At 36.4% G+C, this 24,939-nt stretch overlaps 1 long non-coding RNA gene across 2 annotated transcripts in view; it reads right to left on the bottom strand.

Moving 5' to 3' along the window:
* LOC140618802 (uncharacterized) overlaps positions 1 to 24,939 on the bottom strand; it is a 127,213-nt gene that overhangs the window by 76,212 nt on the left and 26,062 nt on the right. The window lies entirely within an intron of this gene.

Here is a 24,939-nt window from a genome sequence, read left to right as displayed (position 1 = left end):
TGCATCTGTCGACCCTGCATAATTCATTTGGTATAACAATCTTGTTCTGCAAAACATGCTCTTGGCCTTAGTTAGTACTTTTAACTATTATTCCGTAACAAGATACAACTTCAGTCTCTATGACATTTTTAATTTCTCAAGGCTGTTTCACTTATGTTCCTCTGCTCTGTGAGATAAGATAAATGTAACTTCTCCAGGTTTTGAAGAAGTTGAAGAGGGGCACTTGGGTGGCTCAGTGGTTGAGCGGCTGCCTTTGGCTCAGCGCATGATCCTGGGGCCCTGGGATCAAGTCCCACATGGGGCTCCCTGCATGGAGCCTGCTTCTCCCTCTGCCTGTGTCTCCGCCTCTCTCCTCTCTCTCATGAATAAATAAATAAAATTTTAAAAAAAGAAGGCGTTGAAGAAAATGAAGCACCAAAGGGTCACACTGCTAAATGTTAGAACGCATTTCATGGTTCCCAGCTCATTAAACAATATAGAAGTTAAATTCTCTGCCCTGTATATAACCCAACCTCTACCCAGCAGTACATTTCAACCATGATACTTAACCTAGTTTGTAATTAAATGTTAGTGGGATGTTTTAATTAATCTCTCACCAAAAATAATCTCCATATGTCTGTTTTGTTTACATCCTTACTCTTCACAAAGCACTGTCCCAGGCATAATAGATACTTGTTACGTGAATGGATGATTTTACTTTCATCAAATGATATCTAATCTTTGCACCTTCGTCTGGTTATACTTCAGCTGTATCACCTGCAGTTCTTTCTTACACTTAGATATGGCTGAATGTATACTTCTAGTTCTTTCTATTGTATGTTTTTAGTATCTGTAGCCATCAAGAACCCGGTACGAGCCTCTCTTCTGTGGTGGTAGCCAAAATCGTTGAGAAAGTGAAACTTTTCTTCATGGAGTCTAGGAAGCAGTTAGAACAATTTTTAAAGTGCTGTGATCACTTATTAGGCAGGCCAATCACACAGTAAACATTTGATGAACTTCAGGATATCAAATCCAATACTTAAAACATTTTCCAAGTGAGTGAATAATTTTCTCTTAATCTAGAGCCATGATACATATTATAGGAGCCATGACTGCTGGCTGTCAGTCCACATGAGGTCACAATCTTCCTTTAAAAAGGACCCTTCTTAAGCCAGTATCACAGAGCAAGTAAAGTAAAAAGTGAACAGAGTGGCCATTTGAACTCTGACATTTCTTGCCAATATGTTAAATATTGCCAGTAATTGCTCTCATTTGGGTACTGAATTCCCTAAAATAGGTGGAGATTTGTATGTGTGTGAGTTCTACTTCTTGCTTTCACATGGACATCAAGTCCTTACACTTGAATATGAAAAATACCAATAAATACAAAAGTTTAACCTAACATTCTCTACAAGTGGAAGCTGGACTTGGTGGAACTAGAAAACTGAACATTTCTAAAAGATTTCCTCCACACCTCATACCTCAAAGGGAGAAGTGACATTTTCAGTTCTTGCTTCTCAATCAGGAATAAAGTTCTCCCAATTTAAGAAGGGAAAACAGAAGTAATTCAGAGACATTTTAAAGGTCAGTAATATATGACATAGAACTGAAGTCTGTGAAGAAAATCACTACTTTGAAAGGATAAAACTCACCACTCAACCTTCAAATACACTAATTAAAATGATAGCTTCCTAAAGAAAAAATGCTAAGTCAGATACTTCATAAAATAACAGCCTAGTTTCACTGAAATTCAATTTCATATAACCAAGAGGTTCTTAAATGTCACTCAAACTCCCACACAGATGTATCAATGGTGATATAAAAAGAGACATTTTATTGATCATATGATTCAAATCTGAATTTCTTTATATCTAGACTGTATTTATAAAGGGTCAAACTTTGTTTCGTGTATATATCTGTTTTAAGAGTCAGTTGGGGGTCATCGACTTCCTTTAATTTCTCTACAAACTACATTTATTTTCATACCCAAATAATAGCTGTCTTCCTCACCCATCTCTAGTTCTTGATCACTTTTCACTCTTAGTAGTCATAAAAATAAGAAAAATGCCTTTGTAGTAAACCATTGAAGACTTACTTTAAAACCTGTCTATAAATTGTTTCAATTGTTTTATTTCTCATTTATCACCTCCAGCTTCACTATGACAATTAAAATTTGGTTTGAAAAAAATTAAAAAATAAAATTTGGTTTGACTACACATAGAAAAATTATTATGACTATGTCTAACATGAAAACTCACCCCCCTCCATTCTGCTTTAGCTCTGAAGGAAGTACAAAATGTACCTACCTACCAGCCTAAACAAGAGGGTCAAGCTCAACCTCTGGGAAAACAAGAGTGGATGTCTTACTTCAGGCTGCTATACCAAAATACCATAAGTTTATAAATCTATTTCTCACAATTCTGGACACTGGAAGTCCAAGAAGAGGGTGCGGACAGGGTTGGGTTCTGGTAAGAGCCTTCTCCTGGGTTACAGACTTGTTACTGTATCCTCACAAGGTGGAAAGTAGAGAGACAAATGGGCCCTCCTCTGACTATTTTAAGGGCACTAATCTCCACTTTCATGACCTCTTCTAATTCTAATGACCTCCCAAGTCCACACCCCTTAATACATCACTTTGAGGGGTAGGGTTTCAGCATATGAGATTTGGGGAGACACAATATTCAGTCATAACATGAAAAGCTTACTGGATCAGATAGGACATTGAAAGGGACCAGAATATACCCCCCAACATAGTTCCTCAGCATAGGGATTATGCTGAGCCACAGGCAATTGAGAAGCAGCACAGACAAGGTCACTCTGTCCTCCCCTTTTTGCCTAAAGGCATAGCCTAATTTCCCTTTGGTAAGGGTGTCATAAATTCCTATTTGTAGATGTGCCCCCCTTTTCAGGAAGAGGAAAACATCTCTTATATGAAACCATACTCAACAATCCTGATCTCCTAGACATTTCCTAGCCATCTTCCTACAATTTTTTGCTCCTGGTAGCCCCAAATCTCTTTTCCTTTGTCTAGTCACTTCTCCATAATTGACCATTCCTTGTTAAAATGGCCCAAATCTAACTGCCTTTTTGTGTTTTCACTATTTTTCTGTGGGGCTGCATATACAGAAAATATTACTATCACGAAAGAAACATGTGCCTTTTCTCCTGTTACTCTGCTTTTTCTCATTTTAATTCACAGGCCCCGCAAACTCTGATCCTAAAGGGACAGAAGAAAAGTTGTCCCATCCCAGGAATGTTTTCGGCTGCAAGGGGGGTGGGGGGAAGCCACTAAAACAATTGACCTCAGTAAAGACATTTGTTATGTCATATAGGAGATCATAGTTGTGGGAGGGCAATGGTTAGTTGATTAACTCAAGAATCCATTACACCACAACAACCTTGGGTTCTATGCCCCCCACGCTGCCACTGGAACGTAGACGTATGTCCTCAGGCTTGTCCTTTCAGCATAGCAAGATGTCCGCAGTAGCTTTGAACATCACATCCTCACACAATATCCAAAAAGAAAGAGTGAAGAGGAGATACATTCTCTTCCTTATATCCTTCAATAAGGGCTAAAGCCGTCCCAGAAGCTGTCCAACTGATTTCCTTTCACGTCTCACTTGCCAAAATTCTGTCGCATGCCCATGCCAGAATGAATCACTTGGCAGGGGTCTGGAATTACCATAATTGGCTTGGACTAATCAAGCTTTACCCCTGGAGTTGGGGTGGAAGCCAAATTCTCCTGATGCTCAACCTCCCTGGACAGAGCAAGAACAAAACCAGTGCGGGTCTGCATGTAGACCACCAACCAACACTGTCATGGTCATGGTTTCTAATACTTCTTTTTTTGTTCTGCTCATGCATTCTTTTCTCTCTTACTTTCATCATACTTAAGCACGGACTTACTTATTTTTCACAACCCCAAGTTTATAGCACCAGCTTAAAGAGTTCCCACTAGACCACTTTGTGGCACGTCTTATAAATAGGCTAACATTCAGTTCACAAAAGAAGCACTTACCAGCACATTAAGAAATGCAATTGTCCATTAACCTTCCTAATCTTTGAAGATCAGCAACATAATTCACTCAAGGCACCTGGGGGGGAAGGAAGTGGCCTACAACATCACTCAGTAGATTCTATTACTTTAGTTCTTCAGACTCAAAGCTCGTGATGTTTGTGGTACCTTATAAACTCCTCAAGAGGAAAACCCTCATCTCCCACAGTGATATTTCATGAACAGCTAATAAATATTTATTTAATAAATTAATAAATTAGTGTTATTTATTTTTTGTGCTCCTCTTTTATATTCTGACTAGGTGAAGATTGCCTTCTGGAAGCTCAGTAAATGTCCTTTATCTGTTTATGGTCTGACTCTCCTTCAACCTAATTCATCCTACAAGTACGACCACTGGCTGTACGTTCGACTACGCTGCCCTACTTCACAATACTTCACAGATCTGTGTTATCACTTGACATATTATGTTTGCCAATTATGACGATAGCATTGTTTCTTCGAATATCGCAGGGTTCAAAGGACTCTGCTTCAGGACGCTCTCTAACAAGTGCTGGTGCGCAAGGTCTCTTGTGAGCTGGCCTTTGCCACACCCAGGGTCATGTCATAGCTGTTGACGGTTCGGCCAGCACTCCATCATTTAGTGTGCAATTTCCTTAGCATTCTCTGTGTTACACCACTTTGATTCATTGGTCTCTACAGTTTTCTCTACCTGAAATGGTCTTTTCTACTTTGGGACTTATCTGGAGATCCCGAGATGTTTAATATAAATACTCTTGAGTGAATCTATTCTTTAGTTCAAATGGAATATTAATGGCAAATAATATGTCTCTTTCAAACTTCAACAAATTTCCTGCCTACTGTTTTAGCAAACAAAATTTTGAAATTGCTCCCCTATTATGTAACAGTTTCCCCTTTCACAGCTAGTATTTTGTGCCAACACCATGTTTCATTCACCAAGGATCTCTTATCGTTCCCTAGGATGGAAACACCCCTTCCTCTGTCCACTGATGTATTTCAAGTTCCTAAAACAGTGTCTGGCTTATAACATAGGCACTCTACCATGTTGTTGCTGCTGTTGTTGTTGTTGTTAGGATGACTAAATGTATTTATAGCTTCTATATCCATGCACATCTAGTTGAAGAGTCCTTGTAGTAGTTCTTTTTTATCACTTTCTCTCATCCTTATTTCTTATTTTTCTTCCTCATATTAAATCTTTTATGCATTGATATATGCTGTATTTTAAAAAATATGCCAACTTCATCTCTTTTCACTTCCCATTCTGCTTTATACCCCACAAGTTCTACTTTCAAAAATATTTAAAGTTCCCATTCTACCAACATGATTTAATTGGAAACCAAAGCCTTCTATAATTTGGCCCAATTTAATGCAGCTCTAATTCAACTTGACTACCTACACATCATTTCTGAACAAATTTACTTTACCCTTTCCTGCCTTATATCGCCCATTCATACTCTTGACATCTCACAGAATGCTCCCCTTTTCCTCTGAATGTGGCCCTACCCATGAGCATCTTACACAACTTTTAAGTCCCACATTTATCTTACTTCCTCTAGGAGGCCATCCCTGATTATTTCAACACTCCCCTAAGCAATGAGAACAATTATGATTTTAAAGCTGAGGAGAAACGAAAGGAATGTAGGAATCCTTTCTACAGAGAACTATGCATATATACACCTGCCCAGTATCCTAAGGAATCAAAAATGCCTTTGGTCTTCTGTGCCATTCACAAACTAGCTCATGTCTTCATGGTATCAACTGTTTTTCTCCTCAACCAAATTATAAATCCTTAGAGGGAATAGATCATGTTGTGAACATGTGTACATTTCCATATAAGTGCCATAATGTCTTGGTTATAGCTTAAAATGTTTTGAAAAATAAAAAACCTGTAGCTTATTGAAGTCCTTCTTATAAAAAATTTTCAATTAGATTATTAACAAATAAGCTTGTACATATTTTCTACTCACGCTACTTACTGCAAAAGTACATATATATGTGCTTACAAATACACTTTTAAGAATCTCCAAATGATATTTAATTCCATTTCAATTTGGGAAATTCCAAAAGCTTAAATATAATTTTTTATAACAGTTTGATTATAAAGGAAGGGGAAAAAATGAAGCAGTCCTCTGGAGAATTCTGTGCCAAGTTGTCCCAAATCTTCACTTTGCCTTATTCTTTTTTCTTCAAAATCAGCCATATGTGTGTGTCTGTGTGCATGTGTGTGTGCACATACATCTTCAGTATGAAAACAAATGGATACATCTCTGAAGTCAAAGTTGTAGTCAAATGCTTACATGCCAAAGTACAAAAATGTGATGGAGCTAGAGAAGGAAATCAGAAAGAGAAAGGATCACCAGAAAAGAGAAAAATAATTTCATGTCTTTAAAAGTTTTATAGTAACATGAAAAGAAAATATATTTTTAAATCCTTAAATGGATTTTTTTATGTTACAAAATACTCCTGTCTAAAAGAAACTAAAATCCTTTCTCTATTATAACTTGTTTCTACAATCTTGTCTTTGCTATTAGAAATATGAAATACTGTAGCTTTTAATATACAGCATCCAACTTGTAGAGAATTCGTAGAATCAAAGATAAAGCGAATTTCAAAGGAATAGGTAACCATATTAGGTTTCTTCTGCAAGAATATACTTGTTTCACTCAGATTCTTCAGAGGAAATAAACACATTTAGAATATATAAAGAACCATTCATCATTTTGTTAAAAGTATAAATAATCCACTGGGGGAAATGCGTGGAGAAAAACCCAAGAGCAATATGTGACTCTGGAATACAAAATTAGTTTGGACAAATTATTTGAAAACTTACTGTAAAAAATAATCCTTTGCTCTCCATAGATTGAACAAAGTGCATAGAGAGAAATTCACATTTTTGTCATCCAATAGAACTCTCCCCCTAGAATTACAGAATATATGAACTAACCTTTCAATAGGTCAATTAATCATTTCTTAATCTGCATCAGTCTCCAGCTTCTCCAAAATATCTTCATATTTTTAGGACTCTCCAAATGGATATCTCATGGACTCAAAGATAGAATGAGACTTTCAAATCTCAAAAAGTCCCAGGTGCTACTCACAAAAACCATACAAATCACAAGAGTCAGCTATTCATTAATGAGCCAAACATGTGCACCAGCCACTGAAACAGCTTTAAACAGCATTTAGCTGTTGTGTTTGGCCTGTTTGTCTAGTCTATGGACCCATGTGAACTGTGTGGTATGGTATTTTTATAGCCCTAAGTTTATATATATAAGTTTCTATGCCTGAAGATTAAGTGTCCTGGAAGGAGAAGTTCAGTCCAAATTTTGCTAACTCAAGAGTGGATTGGGGGTCACAAAAATTCCTATGCCTTTAAATAAGAATTTGAAATCTTAGATTCTTTTAATACTTATATGCCAGAGTTTAAAATATATCCAGGCCAATTCGGCATGCCTGGGCAAGAACTTGGTTAGCCTCATAAAACTAGAGGAAATAAACTCTAGATCCACTCCTTCTCTTACACACCAAACCACACTTATCCAAACCCCAGTGATGTAGCATTTGCTTTTGTTTATAATGGTAGTACTTAGTTTCTGCTATGAACTATTTATGCATATAGCATAATTTTTAAAATATATTTAACAACCATTTACTATTGTCTAGGCATTATTCTAAGCACTTTACAAATATTATTTCAGTTGATCCTTATAATTCTATGAGGTGTGTGCCATTATTTTCTTCAGGCCAAAGATAAGAATACTGGGACACAAAGAAGTTGAATTTGCCCAAAGTCACATAATTTATAAACAGTAAAGCTGGGGTTTGAATCCAGACAGTCTGACTTCAAAGTCCATCACAGCCAGTCAATTGATATTTTATGTCTGTCTGTCTGTCTGTCTATCTACCTACCTACCTACCTACCTACCTACCTATCAAATAGAACACAAGCAGGAGGAGCAAAGGGAAAGGGAAAATCTCAAGCAGACATGCTCCCTGAGCATGGAGCCCCACACACGGCACCATCTCACAACCCTGAGATCATGACCTGAACCAAAACCAAAAGTAGGATGCTTAACCAACTATACCACTTAGTCACCTCTAGTCAATCAATTTAATGTTCTTGACAAGGGTCCCCCCTGTTTGGCCAACTCCACCATGGTCCAGCTAATGCACACTGATGAAGACAAAGAGTTTGTATTCTTATGAATTTGTCTTCTTTGAAGACCCAAATCACTAATTGTGCCTTCCTTCTTTTTACCATTTGTGCTCTTTTTTTGCGCCATGCACTTTCTCTCACAAAGATCTGCTAAAAAGGCCATGTAAAACTGTGATTTGTTTGTAATTTCTTCACCTGAGCCTTAGTCTAATAGATCCTCCCTCTGCTAGCTGGAACGTGACCTCTTGCCTTCTAGACCTACAGAGCCTGCAAGACTCCTTCTACCTAACTGGACTTTTGGATTTGGTCTTAAAGAATCAGTTTTGCTGATTCAATCACTGTGCACTTATGATACTGTCCTTCCAAAAGTATGGCTCTTTCCTTCTTCAAATATTGCTCAATACTAATCTTAACAGCACTTTCAATCTAAGAAATATTTGCATTTGTTTGCATGGCAATATATTTGTCATGACATTAATACATTTTATACTCAGTAGCTCAATAAGTATGTGTGGGTGGAAAAGAAGGAAGGCGGAAGTAAAAGATATGAGGAGAGGCAGAGGGTAAGAAAGGAAAAAAGACACAGAAAGAGTTACCCAGTTAAGGTATTATCTAACAGGATAATCTTACAGTGAATGTCTACTGCTTTTATATTTTTAACCTAAATTTTGACTCCCCCCAAAAGACAATTATAGCAATTAAGTCTTTAATTATATCTATGGCCTCACAGACAAAATAACATAAACTAGGATAATACATGCACCACCACTACCATCCATGAAAACTTTTATCTAATAACTTTGAGTTCCTTTTTAAAGCTCAATCTCTTAAGTAATGATTTATTTTTTATCATTTCTAGAAATGTTACTCCAGGGGGAAAATGAGACCCAAAAAGATAAATGTTAGCAATTAAACTAGAATCTTCTATCTTATGCTAGATGGTGCATTTATAAAGCCACATAGAAAAATATGAATCATCTTTATGACAATTGTTACAAGAATCATTAGTACTAGTCTCGCATTAAGTAAGGAAATAAATTGCTTTGCTAAAAATTTAATCCAGCTATTCCTTTACATATTTGCTTAAAGTGAACAACACTTTACATGCTGGAAGGGCAGCTAAGGATCCTAAACTTCTTGCAGCAAACAATTAATATGCTTTACTATTACAAAACATCTATGTGTTGACAGTATAATTAGACTAGATATAGCATAGAGGCTTGTTTCATTGTTTTAATTGATCTGACCTGTCAAATCAAGTCAAAACCATCAAATAATACTTGACATGGACAAACTTTCACAGGCTTGTGAATCCTGTTTCATAACCCATGATAGCAGCGATTTTGAACAGTGTAAATAAGAGAAGACTAAGAAATAAAGGCATTGTATATAGTAATAATACTAATTATAACAGGACTCCCTACATTCCAACCCCCATGACATCTTGTCTTTTCAACTTTCAATTATAGAAGAATTAAATTATCTTTTGGTATGTTCCTTATTCATCTACTTTTTCCTTTTTTCTACATCCAGCTGCTTGCTGGATATTTATCTACCAACTTATATTATGTCTAACTTTTGAAGAACAGTCAAGTAAAAGGGACAAAACACAAACCAATTGGTTGTGCCCTTGGGTAGATACAAAATATTGATAAAGGAAACACATATTTACTTTAAAAAATTGTTTTTTGGGTTATAATGAAGTTAATTCATCAACCTGATGGACCTCTCTAGCAACATGTAAAATAGTCACTTGGATGAAAAAGTTCCTAAAATTTGTATTAAAAAAAGTGTAAAGATGCACAAAAATTTACCATAGGATGATAAACTTTAAAAAATAAGGTGTATACAGTAATCTTTAATTTTCATATATTTTATTTAATCTATATAAAAACTAATGTTAGTATAGAGAACATATAAGAGAGAAATAGCAACTTTCTTCCTAGAAAAACCCATGGTTTTAGTTTCTGCCGGAAAAAATCTCACATCCCTACCATTTCTGTATAATTGGCTCTTCGACCATTCTGTTCCTGTTTAGCAGAACCTCTACATTATCACTTCATAATCTATTTACAAAAATCTATCAATTCATGTCAGTCTTCTGCTTTAAAATATTGGCTAGCTCTCCATACCTACAGAATAATTCCTTATCATGGCAATAATATCTTTAATTTGACCTCAGATGAAGTCTAAGCCCCTTATTCTACTTCTCTACTGTCTTGTTCCCTTATCCAATTCCATGGGCTTCAATTTCCCATCCTTCTCTCAATTTGCTATATTATTTCATACTATTTTTTTTTCTGTTGGAATGTTCTTCATTGCCTGGAAAGTCTTATGCATCCCACAAGACCCAGTGTAAATGTTACTTTCTCATGAAATCGTTAGCTACCATTCAAAGAAGAGTGAGCTGTTTCCTTCTCTGCTTTCAAAACAGACATTTATTCATAATCACCGTGCCATGCAAGTTGGGCCGTGGATGTTTGTTTACTGGAGAGGCCCTGTGGTATACTGACAACAGCCAGCTATGTAAAGTCACCCTCAGTTAGTTCTCATGCTTTTCACACCAGCTGATGCAGGTTAAGTACCCAGCCCATTGTATGTGTTTTGTTAAATGGATAAATGATTAAAAAAACCCTTTTCACCTCTATTTTTGAGGTGATAGCCTAAGGAGATACTTCAATATTAAAAATATTTTACTTTTAAATGAAATGGAAAAAGGAATGCTCAGGAGTAGTTATATGAGGCTTGGTTTATTTACATGTTCAAAGTTAATCTCTGTGAAGTAGTGACTCTATATCCCATATGTTGACTATAATGCCAGAACTTAAAAGTAAAATATGTCATTGCTAATGACCTTTAAATAGTTTTTTTTTTCAGCGCTAATCATAAGTCTTCCATTGGCAACCCCAAGTCATTTTTTAAAAATACTTTTGTTCAGATTTTACATTTTTAATTTTCTATCTCATCTTTTTCAAGGCCTATGATTTTGAATAAAAGGCAGGATAAGCCATAAAGCTAATAAAATATGTTCATAGCTGGAGGAAGACTAGTTATTTCAAGGAGAAACCCCCACAGGTGGCATGTTAAAATGAGTAATAAAAGGAGTATAAAAAGAGGGATAAAACAGAGGATATGAAAACCAATCCCCACCTTCCCTTCGACTAGTGATGAATATAAATCACTAAACCTAAAATAAGCCTAAGATAAGAAAATCTAAAAAAAAAAAAAGTCCCCAAAATAAGTGGATTGAGGGGTTACATGCAGACATTACTACTAATTTAAATATTCAATATCTTTGGTTTTACAGATCCAGACTGTAATATAATCTTTATGCAAATTCTTTGAATGTGTCTTTCTTAAATAATTTAGGAAGTTTCTACTATAGAGAAAGGGAGTTGAGGGTGCAAGTTTAACTTGCATATTCAGGACAAATACAATTTTTTTCCTGTAAACTATATTTGGATTGGGGCCACATTAGTAAAACAACATCACTTGAAATCAATACTAGAAAGCAGATTTTGTGTTTTGCAATAGTCTTACACCAACTGAAAAGCTACAGAGATTGGATCATAATCACTGAGACCCTGGTAGAGCAGATGGATTCATTATCTAAGCACACAAGCTAGACCAGCAGAACCCAAGAATCTTTCTGCCCATGGCTGTTTACAGGTCCTTGTTAAGTAGGTAAATTTTTTGTATTATTCCCAATAAGACAGCATTGTAAACAGGGACAAAGTAGATATATACTTCTTTGTATATATTCTCTATATACATTTCAAATTTATGCCTTGCAAATCATTTAGAAAAAAAAAAAACCTATATTGTAATTCCAGATGGCTGCTTAATTTTATCATGAAATTCATTTCAAAATCTTCAAACATTTTCTCACTGATAAACTATATTGGCAAAGATATATGTGATTGATTAAAATTGATGTTTATAGCAGGTGGCCAAATTACACAAATCTGCTTTGCTGTGAAGCTGTATTAAAAACACCACTAGTAAAACTAATCTGCCATTTTAAGGAAACCGTTCAAGGCAATCCAGTAGCAGTTGCTTTTTAAAAAATTTTGACCATGCCCTACCAATATGCTAATACCCATCTGGGACACAATCCATTAAAATAATCCAAAGATGCCAAATGCAATGATGATCAGATTCTTTCATTTGTTCCCCCCTCCCCCCACCAAAAGGCTAAAAACATTCTGAAAGCTTTATTTTCCTTACCTATTTTTAGTTCTGTGTTACACTGGAAACTTGTGAGCAAAACGTCATGCCGATCTCAGAAATTTCCAAGTCCTCTTAATACTAGTATCTGTTATATACTTGCATAATTCTGGTGAATGTGCATATGCTATTTGCTACTCTAGTTTTCAGAACCCATCACTATTTACAAAGATTGTATCTAGAAGGTAACCCAATTAATTATGTAGATGATAATGGTCAGAAAATAATTGACTCACATTTCATGTTTACTAATAATGTTGATGGAGATAGGACCAGAGACCAAGATATATCATCTGTATCTGGCTAGTAATATGTTGACATCAGCTTTGTAGGAGCGCAAACAAGTGGACCATTTTATTAGAACCCATTACTGAAAATAAAATCATAATAAAACAAAGCAAACAAAACAAAATATATCAGTTTATATTTTAAAAGTCATAGATCTAACTTCAAGGAAATATTTATAAAATTTGAATTTCTATCAGAAACTCGAATGAACTAATATTTTTGAAGGTTTCAAAATTTCATCTCATGGAATTTTTAAAAACCTAATTAACAGGTATGTATACATGTATAACATTAAATGTATGTTAGTGTATATATATGTTAGTGTGTATATACATATATGTACATGTATATGGCATTTCGGTTTTATAATTCTAGCAGTACTTGATATTGTCACAACTCTTGCTGGGATAATTTAAAGGCTTTTAATGTCACAGGAAAAAAAGGTGCTGTTGGGCCTGAGAAAGATGGATTGGTTATAGGTCATAGGATACTGAACCACCAAATTTATATCCAAGTACAAGATATTTTGAAGTTTCTTTATCATTTATTTGACTAACTCCCTCCAAAGCCTGTGGACAAACTTCACATAAATTTAAATATGTACAAAGCTGAAAAGTTGTGCCAGTTCCCATCCATCTTACTCGTAACTTTGCTCGGTCTATCAAAAGAACTCTAACATTTCTGGTCACAAAGAGGGAAATACTTTATAGTCATGAGATCTCCTCAGCATCTGCAGGATGAAGACTCAAATCCTCCAGTAGGTATTCAAGGCTCTTTTCATTCACTCATTCAACATCTATTGAGTATAATTGTGTCTGTCGCTATGCAAGACTATAATAGGTTCAGTTTTCTTACTCCAACTTTATTTTACACTCTGTTCATAAACACATATACACATAGCATTCAGATGGACTGACCTGTCCACTCCACTTTCAAATACACTCTATTCACTCTCATTACTGTTGTTTTCCACATGCTATTTCAGGCAACAAAGACACTGAGCCAAAGCACAGACTCAGAGTCCTCATCTTCAAGAAGACTACAAGCTTCTTAGGTTAGAGATGGTCTTTGTTAAATGCAAAATAATCCTCTCAACAGTTCTCATTATTTCTCAATGATTACTTCCTGCAGGAATATGGATAATATGCAGGATCATAAAAAATTAATACAATACATTGCATGTGTGTCTTTAAATGGGTCCTACATAATAAACCATGGCACTACGACATAAAAATGTTTTGATGGTCTTATATAGAATATCCCTTTTAAACCTAATTAAATTAACTGTTCTGAAAATTGCCAAATCCATAGATTCTCACTATCAATGTTATCAAAATTATTGTTCGATGAAAAGATAAAATATCATTGCAGGCATGCTCTTTTTTTAAGATTTTATTTATTTATTCATGAGAGACACAGAGACAGATACAGAGGCAGAGAGAGAAGCAGGCTCCATGCAGGGAGCCCGACGTGGGACTTGGTCCTGGGTCTCCAGGATCACGCCCTGGGCTGAAGGCGGCGCTAAACCGCTGAGCCACCCGGGCTGCCCAGGCACATTCTTTTAATTCTGAATTTGCTTAATGCTATGAGTAACTGTGTAATCCAGCATCTCTAGTTTTAAACCAAATCATGTTCTATGCTTCTAAAAGTCAAATTGCTCTGATATCCCAGTGTGATGAGTAACATCTAATAGTTTGGGGAGAGTAAACCTGCATTTGTACTAGTTCTGTTAAACATTCAGTAGTCTCATTGGCAAATGACCAAGAGATCAGTTTAGCTGAATATAGAATACCGCACTCTGAAATTCAGGACCGCCAGCAGGATGTTGGGATGACCATTATTCTTCCAAAGCAACTCACATTCTCATGTCACTTAGCCCAGCCTTACACGGCACACACTGGCCAGCACTCAGGGACTGTTTCTCCACCTGTTTTTTTTTTTTTTTTAAAGATTTTATTTATTTATTCATGAAAGACACACAGAAAGAGGTAGAGACACAGGGAGAGGGAGAAGCAGGCTCTGTGCAGGAAGCCCGATGTAGGACTCGATCCTGAGACTCCAAGATCATGCCCTAGGCCAAAGGCAGACGCTCAACCACTGAGCCACCCAGGCGTCCCTCTCAACCTGTTAACTTGTGTCCAACCTTTTAAATTTGGAGAATCAGAGGAAAGCAGAATGAGCCAAGAGATTTGTACTCCTTAAAGTAGAAACCAGGAGAGATTAAGTGGATTGTAGGAATGAAGCAAAAGATTTAAGCTGAAAGTCTTTAAATGACACTTTGATTTCATTTCCTTTTTCTTAAAGACAAAGCCATGATAGTTACAGAGCAGGGCAAGAGAAAGGAAAAAAAGGACAGGGCTGTCTCTTCCTTGGCCCTTTCTCCCAACAAGTACAGGTACTTAAGGCAGAGAGGGCCCCTATGGCAATCGTATTCAATGTTATATAGCTCTTTATGACAAAGCCTCCTACATCAGTCAAAGACTTAAAATTTGATATCAAGTATGTCCCAGAGGAAATGTGGAGTAAGTACAACTAAGTTCCTATGTGGGCTGGAGGAAAATAGGTACTGTTGTAAAAAATATTCAGGGGCACCTGGGTGGCTCAGTGGTTCAGCGTCTGCCTTCGGCTCAGGTCGTGATCCCGGGGTCCTGGAATCGAGTCCTGCATCGGGCTCCCACAGGGAGGCTGCCTCTCTCTCTGTGTCTCTCATGAATTAATAAATAAAATCTTAAAAAATATACATTCATACAGTTTTAGGTTTAAACCATCAGTGTAACTTTCCTCACATTTCAGTAGGACATTCTGTCTTTCCAAATCTCTGCCAAAAACTAATTTACAGTGTTAGATGCCATGGTGATAGAGAAGGGGGTAGACAGCGACTGAAGAAGGGGTTATGGGGGGCTGGTCTTGTTGCTTATCTTGATTTGGGTATTTGTTACACTGGCATATTCACTTTGTGCAAATTCGTCAAGCTCTCCACTTAAAATACATGCAATTTTCTGTTTACATTTTATATACATACATACATATTTAAATAAATATATATATAAAGTGTGTGTGTGTGTATGTGTGTGTGTATATATATATATATATATATATATATATACACTTTCCCTACCATCAACACTGGTAGGAAAACTTTCCCTACCAATCACTTTCCCTACCATCACATGACTCCTCAGAACTGTCTTAACTTGTCATTTTATCTGCCAGTATGGAAATGGCCATCAATCTCAAGAAGAAGAAAAAAAAGATGATTCAACAACTTAAAGATTATATGGGTTTTCCTATCCTGGCATTACAAATGAAACTTATCGTCTAAATATAATTAATATGTAGTGTTTCAAATCTCTTTTTCTTTAAACCACCAGAAGAGAATTATTATATTCCAATATCTAACACTCTTCTTCAAGGAAAGCACAGATATTTTAGACCATCTCAATGGGAGCAATTCCATTCTCTCATCCATGTCCTTGAAAGTTAGCAAGAATGAGTGATTAGTGTCCGTGATCCCCGGTGACACTGGCCTTACTGGATAGGAAGAAGTGAATTAGATGGCAACAATTTCAAAAGCAGGATTCCAGATGAGCGGATTAGAGAATTGTCGTGTTATTCACATATTCTTGCCGCCTCCTGGGCTCTACCAAAGGGTATTGATAGTGATCGCTCTTTAAAAATATCGGCTTTCACTGCTATTTACTACAGAAAAAAAAATTCTAGTTGAAGATAAATCTACCTTGTTTACCAGCAAGGGAGGAAAATATGTATTATTATGCTACCAGCATAAGAGAAATGACCCATGGCAGCTATTTGAAGAGCGTACCTGGCTGGCTGACTACTCCTGCTGCCTTCACTGTCCTCTCTTCATATGGTAAAGCAAGACAGTAGGGAAGCAGATTCTGTATAGAGTTCTCAGCATTTGAAGTATAGAGGCACACAAGGTGCTTTATGGATGTAGAAACAAAACACATTTTATTACCTAGGACTGTTCTAGCTATGAGCAACATAAACATGCAAGTCATGGTGTCTTGTAAAGATAAAGAGTGGTAATCTACAGGCTCAAGAGACTGAACTTTCAGAAGATACCAGATCCAGTGGCTCAGGTTATATCAATAAGGACTTGGTCTCTCTTTTTCTCTCAGGTCTGCTTTTCTCTGTATGGGCTTTGTGCAATCAACACTATCCTAAGGAACAGCAAGAAGGCTGCTAGCAGCTCCAGCCTGTTTTCCACCTTTAGCAACCACAGTGGAAAGAGTGCCTCCTTTTCAAGAATTGACTAGCTCTGAAAAATGCAAAACCCTCTTTCCCTCCCCAACCATGGTTGGCCATGCTCTGTAGGCACAGGGATTGAAAAATCGTCTATGCCTGAATCACAGCCATATCTGCATTTGGGTTAGGGATCTAGCCTTTCAAAATATAAGCCCTAAAAGCAAGAGCACGATAGTTTTCCAAGGGGGGGGGGGTAAAAACAATGTGATAGAGAAAAGGTAATGGGTTCTAGGTAAGCAAAGGAAGTAGATGTCCAGTAGCAGACATATTCATATAAGTATTTTTAAATATAATGTCAACTTTCAGGTCAGTGGAAAAAGCCCAGTTATGTCAATTTATAAATCAGGTAATCACAGCTATGTTCAGAGTCCTATACCAGTCTGAATTGATGCCCTCAGTTCACCTGGTCCAGAATTTTCTCTGACAAAGACACTAATCTGCCTTTCCAAGATAACTCCTCTGAAGACAAAATCCCATTCTTCCTCTTATTTGAGTAGCTACTTACTCAAGACCCTTCAACTCATCTCCAAATCTCATTCAACTTTAATTCTACTACCATTTTAAATATCCTTTTCCACTATTTTTTCTAAACCTTGTCTAAAGCCAAAGAGCATGTTGCATAGGCTAAAAAAGAAAAGACATGATCGGGGGTTATAAGTTTATACTCTAGATAAAACTAAGAAAAGGAATCTATGTATATAATTTCCAAGGGATAAATTCATTTTCCTCCTCCCAGAGGTTCTATTCGTTAAAGGGCTAGAATGACATGATACTAGCAATGGGCTGTTTGCGTCCTCCACTAGTACTATATTAAGAAAAGCCTTGGAAAAAGCATAATCTTTGAAAATGTGTCTTAAAATAGCCTACCAATTAGATGCTTTCCACAGAGCCTATAAAGGAGAGACTGCGGTCTCTCTTTCACAAAAGAGCCAAGGGTGATGTTTTTAGGTTAGAATGCTATTGGGCCTGGAGTCAGGAAAATAGACTCTACAAGCCATCCCAGCCTATGATTCAGGAACAGTGAAACGACTCAATGATGGGATAATCTACAAACCAATTGTTTTATGAGACATTCAGGAACAGGCTAAGTAAAAAACTTAAAGACAAATTACAGGGTAAAGTCCTGGACTGCTAGAAGATGGAGTCTTTTATCCAATTTTACCTGTTGTTCTTGCTGTTTTACTAGTTGTTATATGGTAGACTCTCTTTGGGGAAAAAAAATAACATTCAGTACCAACTATTGTGAAAATAAAATGCCTCATAAAATCTGTATGATGGTATCCCTATTTCTTTAGAGATCTGAACATTCTAAGCTTTCAGGTTTTTGTGTGATTTTCTAACATTAACTTCTTTTTTCTCTTAAAGGTTACAATTTTTATATTTGTCTTTCTGCTAAACTTCTGCTGATTTCTACCTTTCTACTTCTACTTATCAATGTTAGAAGGTAATTTGTAGCCTTATTCTTCACTGATTTATTTCTTAGATTGCTGTTAGATTTCATTTCCCTTTTCTTAGAGAACAAAACCTAAATTACATTTATTTTTCTCTCCTTGCATTCAAAAAGCTGTGTCAAAATCTCCAGCCCAGAAAATGTCATTAGAAAATTTAAACTATTTAATTCTTTTACTATTAGCTTTTACTATTTTTTAATTTCCTACCTTAGCAATGTGGGTCACTTTGGGCATTTTGTTTAAATTACATTATCCCTAAATTTTACAGTATAAAAACTACTATATTTATGCATCATTGCTCCCAAAAGACCCTATTACTTCCTGTGCTCTCTCCTACCAGCAGTATTAGGATTATTATTCACTTGATTTCTCAACTGTTCTGTAAACACTTTGAGGGTAGATACGGTGTTCAGCTTGTTCACTGTGGAATAGTAAGGTTTTAACATAATTCCCATTGCTATACATTTTAACATATATAGTAATACATGCTCAATAAACGCAGTATGTTTTAAGGGAATAAATTAGTGCATTAACAAATGACTTTAGTGCTTGGCATACAGTGAAATCGCAATCGTTTGTTTAGCAAATGAACATAGAATGGTGTTTTCCATATATGGAACCCATATTCAGTTACCAGCATATATATAATTGTGGGTGATATAATATATTGTGGGTGATACATAGGAATACTAATGATGTACTCCATCAAGACGTCAGAAATAAGAAGAAAAAACTCCACCTGAGAATAACTATAAACCAACACATAACTGATTAAAGCAAAGTGATGAAAGTTAACTAAAAGAAGAGAAACTCCAAAATTGACCAGCTTTGATAGTCACTTTTTTGAAGGTATTATTACAAAAATGAGGGGTGCATCTGAGGTGAGGATGGTGAGGACTATAATCCTAGAAAAGTAAGTGTCTCAGAGATAAATAATGGAAATGCTCATCTAGACATTGTTTAGGAAGGGATTTATAGCTCAAAGATGTGACATATCCAATTCCAGTAACAGGTGTACCTCTACTACTATGCAGGCGGGTATATCAGGTTCTGTTTGCCTGATGCCATTAAACACCACATTACATAACTAACTCTCCTCTCCAGGCGAGTACGTTCCTTAGTCTCTGGTTGTGTACTAGGTTGTGGTATCCAAAGAGCCCAAGATAGGTACAGGGGTTGAACTGCAGTGTTTGAAAACAAAAATTAGTCACTTGAGGCAACATCCACAGGAAAAGTCGATGAGAATGCCCAATCAGCCATCTGACTGAAACATCGATACAATTCACCAGAAAGGGGGACCTGGGAAGAGGCATAAGATGGGAAGAGTAGAATCAGATGGGAGCAAACAGGTTCAAAGAGGAATACAGGAAGCGAGTTGGAAGCAAGAGGTTCAAGAGGAAACAGGTTCAAGAGGAATCAGGTTCAAGAGGAATACGAGAAGAGAGTATCTGGAAGACCGTCCTTAGCTGGAGAGTATAGCAGCTTTCCAATATGCAGCCCATATATTGAGGTAGTAAAGCAGTTAGGAGGTAGCCCTTCCATGCTTTCCAGAGCCTTCAATAATGAATAATGAACACTCTGTAAAATGTGGCGTTAACGAATCTAATTTTATACACAGTTTCTGTGTGTTTGGTCAAAATGAGTTCACAGCTTGCGACTGAGCTGGTTTTGGTGTGTGATGGGTCAGGAATCCCTGCCTGAAAGGCTGCAGGACAGACTTGATAATGGTGATGAACGCGCGAAGGGAAAAGCTGCCCTCTGGGTCAATAGTTGGCTGAACATCGTTCTCCATGCTCAAGTCTCAGGGCCATCTTCTTTTTACCATAAAATTGTGGTCTCATTTTTGAAGCTGGTAATGAAGTTTGTATTAACATGCCAAATATTTATTGCACACAGACTGCAATCAACTTTCTCAATATTCTTTCTTCATCATCTCTACTTTCTTCTCTCCTCTACCTTAAAATTATCAGTGGTTTGCCTAAAACACAGAAAGTGTTGACTGAAGCAAATATAAATACAGTTTGAGGGACTGATGGCTGCATGTGCTATTGCTTTGTTCCTCTTCTGCACTAGTTTCTCCTCCCGTTAAAACTTCTGTTCCTGGGGCACCTGGGTGCCTCTGTTGGTTAAGCATCTCCCTTCAGCTCCAGTCATGATCCCAGGTTCCTGGGATCGAGCCCTGTATCCAGCTCCCTGCTCAGTGGGGAGTCTGCTTCTCCCTCTCCCTATCCCCTGCTTGTGCTCTCTCTCCCTCTCTGTCAAATAAATAACATCTTTTAAAAAAAATTTTTAAAGTAAAACTTCTTTCAGTGCAAGCTGCACGTGTCACCATGCTTCCACGTAGAAGGCACTGTAAAAACCATTGGATGTATTATAATGTCCCCACTTTAAATTTCTAACACAAAGGGCTGACATGAACACAGTGAGAGAACTGAGGTTTATATGACTAAAAAGAATTTGTTTAAAAAAAGAAGAAGAAGAAGAAGAAGAAGAAGAAGAAGAAGAAGAAGAAGAAGAAGAAGAAGAAGAAGAAATAATTCAGTTGCTATACCTGTATGCCCGAGGAATACCCCACTGTGAAACAAAATCTAGATCAGGAGTATTTTCTGCCAGTGTAGAGAATATTTCTTAAACTTTGGTTACATGATACAGCCTTGAAGTTCCAGTTGATAAATGAGTTAGGCTACAAGGGGGAATTTTCCTCTTTGGTTTTTCTCACCTTGGAAAATAGAAGCTAAAAATACACTAAATTGCTGTATTCAAAGAGTAACTATGTTGTGGTTCTAAATTAGGATGATTGAAAGATAAATTTGGTAAATAGAACTCAGCAGAATGTTCTGACTTCCTAATCTTGCTTCCCAAAGAAAGATAAAGTAGATAAACAAATAGAACATGGGACGGCTGGGTGGATCAGTGGTTTAGCGCCACCTTCGGCCCAGGGCGTGATCCTGGAGTCCCAGGATCGAGTCCCACTTCGGGCTCCCTGAGTGGAGCCTGCTTCTCCCTCTGCCTGTGTCTCTGCCTCTCTGTGTGTCTCTCATGAATAATTAAATAAAATCTTAAAAAAAATAGAACAATGCCACCATATATGGACTTGGACTAATTTGTGAGAAAATAAGACAAGAAGAATTATGACTGCACATTAACCTCACTCAAATTTCAAATTCCTCCATGCTCTTCTTTGATGTACAGTATTAGAGAAGCGGAGTCAGCAGGAGAGGCCACATCAAGAAGCTGTTTTGGAGGAAGTTCCTTTTAAAAGACCTGAGCTCTAATCATATAACTGGACAACCAGAGGTGGTTGCGTATCTACGTCTTCTCTTCCAAGACACATTGAAACCTACCCCCCTTCCTCCCCAGTCAGGAAATATGGTGACTTACAAGATTGAACATGGTCCCAAAGGAGGCTTTATGCACCAAAATAAAGTAGTTTATCAAGAAGCCAATGTTTGTCTGAATCTGAACTAGGAGGGTATTTCTGAGAAAGATAAGAATGCGTAAATAAGCATTCAGTAGACACTCTTTTTCCATTTTTAATAATTTGTATAAGGAATATTTAATTGGGTTGATGCTTGCAATTGGGCCAGGAACATTCAATTAAGTTTTTACAAATAGCAGCCTAAGAAGTTGTTCTGCAAGAAAAAGTCATTCTGTCAATTATATTTCAATAACCTGCTCAGGTCCAGTTCAACCAGGCCAAAGGAGAAAAACATCAAAGTGTTATTTCCTACACTTGAAGTATTTGTAAGTACTTTTGATGGAAAGAAAAAAAAATAAGATCAATATAAAATATTCAGTAACTAAGCTTCTTGCTTTAGAATCTTGAACTCTTCAAACAAAATATGCTAAAAAATAGTGTTTCAAATAATTAACAAAAGATAAATAGAAATTCATATTTGTACAAATGATATGCAAGAAAGAAGGCATAAAGCTAAGATAAAACAGGCAGCTTATCTTTCCTCCAGAAGAACACATTTTTTTTTTAATTCCCCTGTTTAATAAGAAAGATGCTTCAGAGGAGACATTGTGTTCATGTAGATGAATATTGTTTAAATGTTCTTCACGCAATACAGGTTTCTTATGTAAATATTTTTTTAGAAATGTGCTAAAAATTTTCTTATAATTTAGGTTGCATTTCTAAAAATACTATCTCAAAGTAGAATATAATCTTAGAATTCTAGAAAATTACTTGTTATTGATTTGATAGAGAAAAAAATCCTCAATTTAATGCAACGATACACTCATAAACTCTTGAAACATGAGATTATAATATATAGGAATCTCAGTACAATCTTTTAATTTCAGGGGCACCTGGGTGGCTCAGAGGTTGAGCATCTGCTTTCGGCTCAGGGCGTGACCCTGGGGTCCTGGGGTGAAGTCCCGCATCAGGCTCCGGGTAGGGAGCCTGCTTCTCCCTCTGCCTGGGTCTCTGCCTGTGTGTCTCTCATGAATAAATAAAATCTTTAAAAACAAACAAACAAAAAAACAGCATTTAACTTCAGATTGTTTACACAATAGGGCAGCTTTAAAAAATTCCATCTCTTCCATCAATCTCCTTAGTTTATTTCTTCTGTTGTATTAATGCCTACTAACAGAGATATACATTTAATCAGAATTGTGGACTTCAGTCAAAACCTTTAAAATAATCGAAGCAAGTTAAAACACATGTGCCTTTCTGCTTGGTGATTTCAGTCCATTGTATTTACAGCTAGTCTTTTTTGTTACATTTACTGTTTATTTCAATCTACTTCAATATCAATATGAGTCTTGGTTGTTTCTATTATGTTTTAAAATATAAAATTTCATAGGCACTTTTCCAGTTTCTTTACTAGGTTAAAAGCCATTCAATTAACTCAAGTTAATATTTATCACCATTTTACAGATGATATAACTGAAACTAATAAAATTAAGTATTTTCCCCAACATAGAGCTCCATCTCTGATTTCAAAGTATCACGACTGTGCTTGGGATTCTCAGGCAAAAAGCTAAAAATTTGACTGCTTTTAAAATGTGAAAGGCATGATTAATCATTTTAAGGTAAAATGACTGTTAAAGTTTCTCTTGTCTTAAAACTGTGTTCCCTTTTAGGTGTCATCTCAACTTGCTATGTATTTCTTTTTTACCACTCCTCCTCACTTTTCACATCTTTGTGTACCTTTCTTTTCATAATGATTTATACTTTACTTCACCTTCTGTAATGCTATATTTTTAACAACTCATCTTTATCTATTCCAATCTGTCCTTTTTACATGAACATCCTTCATCCCACATGCCAAATTTCTTCCCACTCTAATTTATAGACATCATCTCTTGGTTAGACTTGACCCTATCTGTCACACTGCTTTTAAATGCTTTTTTTTTTTTTTTAAAGAGGGAACAGACAATATTCATGTTATAGTTCTCTGTCACCAAGATAAAACAGTTACAGTGCAGAACTTCTTTAAGTCTGGTGTTTGCAGCTTATGTTCGTGCAGCGCTGTGTACACATAACCGAAAATCAATAGGAAGTTAATGGAAAGCAAATACCATAGGGAGAATCAGGCACTACACATAACGTACTTATAGAGTGAGAGAGAAAACATTTCAAGCAAATGGTTGAAAACAAGTTTGGAAAGTTGAAGAAAAATGGATCGGTTGTTTTATATGATGATTACCTTTAGGGAATCTATAAACATGGCCTTAGGTTCGATATGCTTTCACTTTCTCATACTATAAAAAATGTCTGTTTGGAACACCTTGAGGGAAACACCCAGATTAAGATGATTCACCAGGGTGTGCTTAGGAGACTCATACATCTTCTTATTCTCAAAATTATAAGAAATGAGCTCTCAAAGGTTTGAGTATCTCTCAAATGATTGATGCAATGAATGGCTAAAATAGAAATAGCCAAGCTCAAAGTTGCTCCAGCCACCGACACCTCTGTCCAAGGTAGAATTTCAGCCTCCTGAATAATCTATTGACCAAAGTACTTCACTTTAGAACATTAAGGATTGGATTCTAATAGAAAATTCAATTTATAATTATAATATGAATTATTCACAAGCATTTTCTGAGCACTTCATATGTGCTCCGTATATACGCGAGGTGGCGTGCCATAGCTCAGTCATTCTTTTGGTGATTTATAAAAAGAAGATTATATAGCAAAGCAGTTAAGATCATAGTCACTGAAGTCAGAGCTTGATACAAAACTTACTTTGGCCCTCTGCTGTAAAAGTCTAATATATAAGGTTGTGTGAGAACTTTAAAAAAAAGTATGTATTTAACCAATTATTCTATGCATAGTATATAGACAATAACATAATCTATTATTATCCCTACCAGATAGTGTGTATTAAGGTTCCTGTTCTTGCTGTAGCAAATTATCACCAATTTCATAGCTTAAAACCATGCAACTTTATTTACTATCTTAGAGTTCTGGAGGCTGAAGTTCAAAATGGGTTTCACCGGGCTAAAATCAAGGTGTCAGTAGGGCTGCATTCCATCTGGAGGCTCTAGGGAAGGGTCCATTTTCATGCCTTTGCCAACTTTTAGGGGCC

Source organism: Canis lupus, chromosome 1 (assembly GCF_048164855.1).
Source record: "Canis lupus baileyi chromosome 1, mCanLup2.hap1, whole genome shotgun sequence".
Classification (NCBI taxonomy): domain Eukaryota; kingdom Metazoa; phylum Chordata; class Mammalia; order Carnivora; family Canidae; genus Canis; species Canis lupus.
This window is presented reverse-complemented; position numbering and strand designations above follow the sequence as displayed.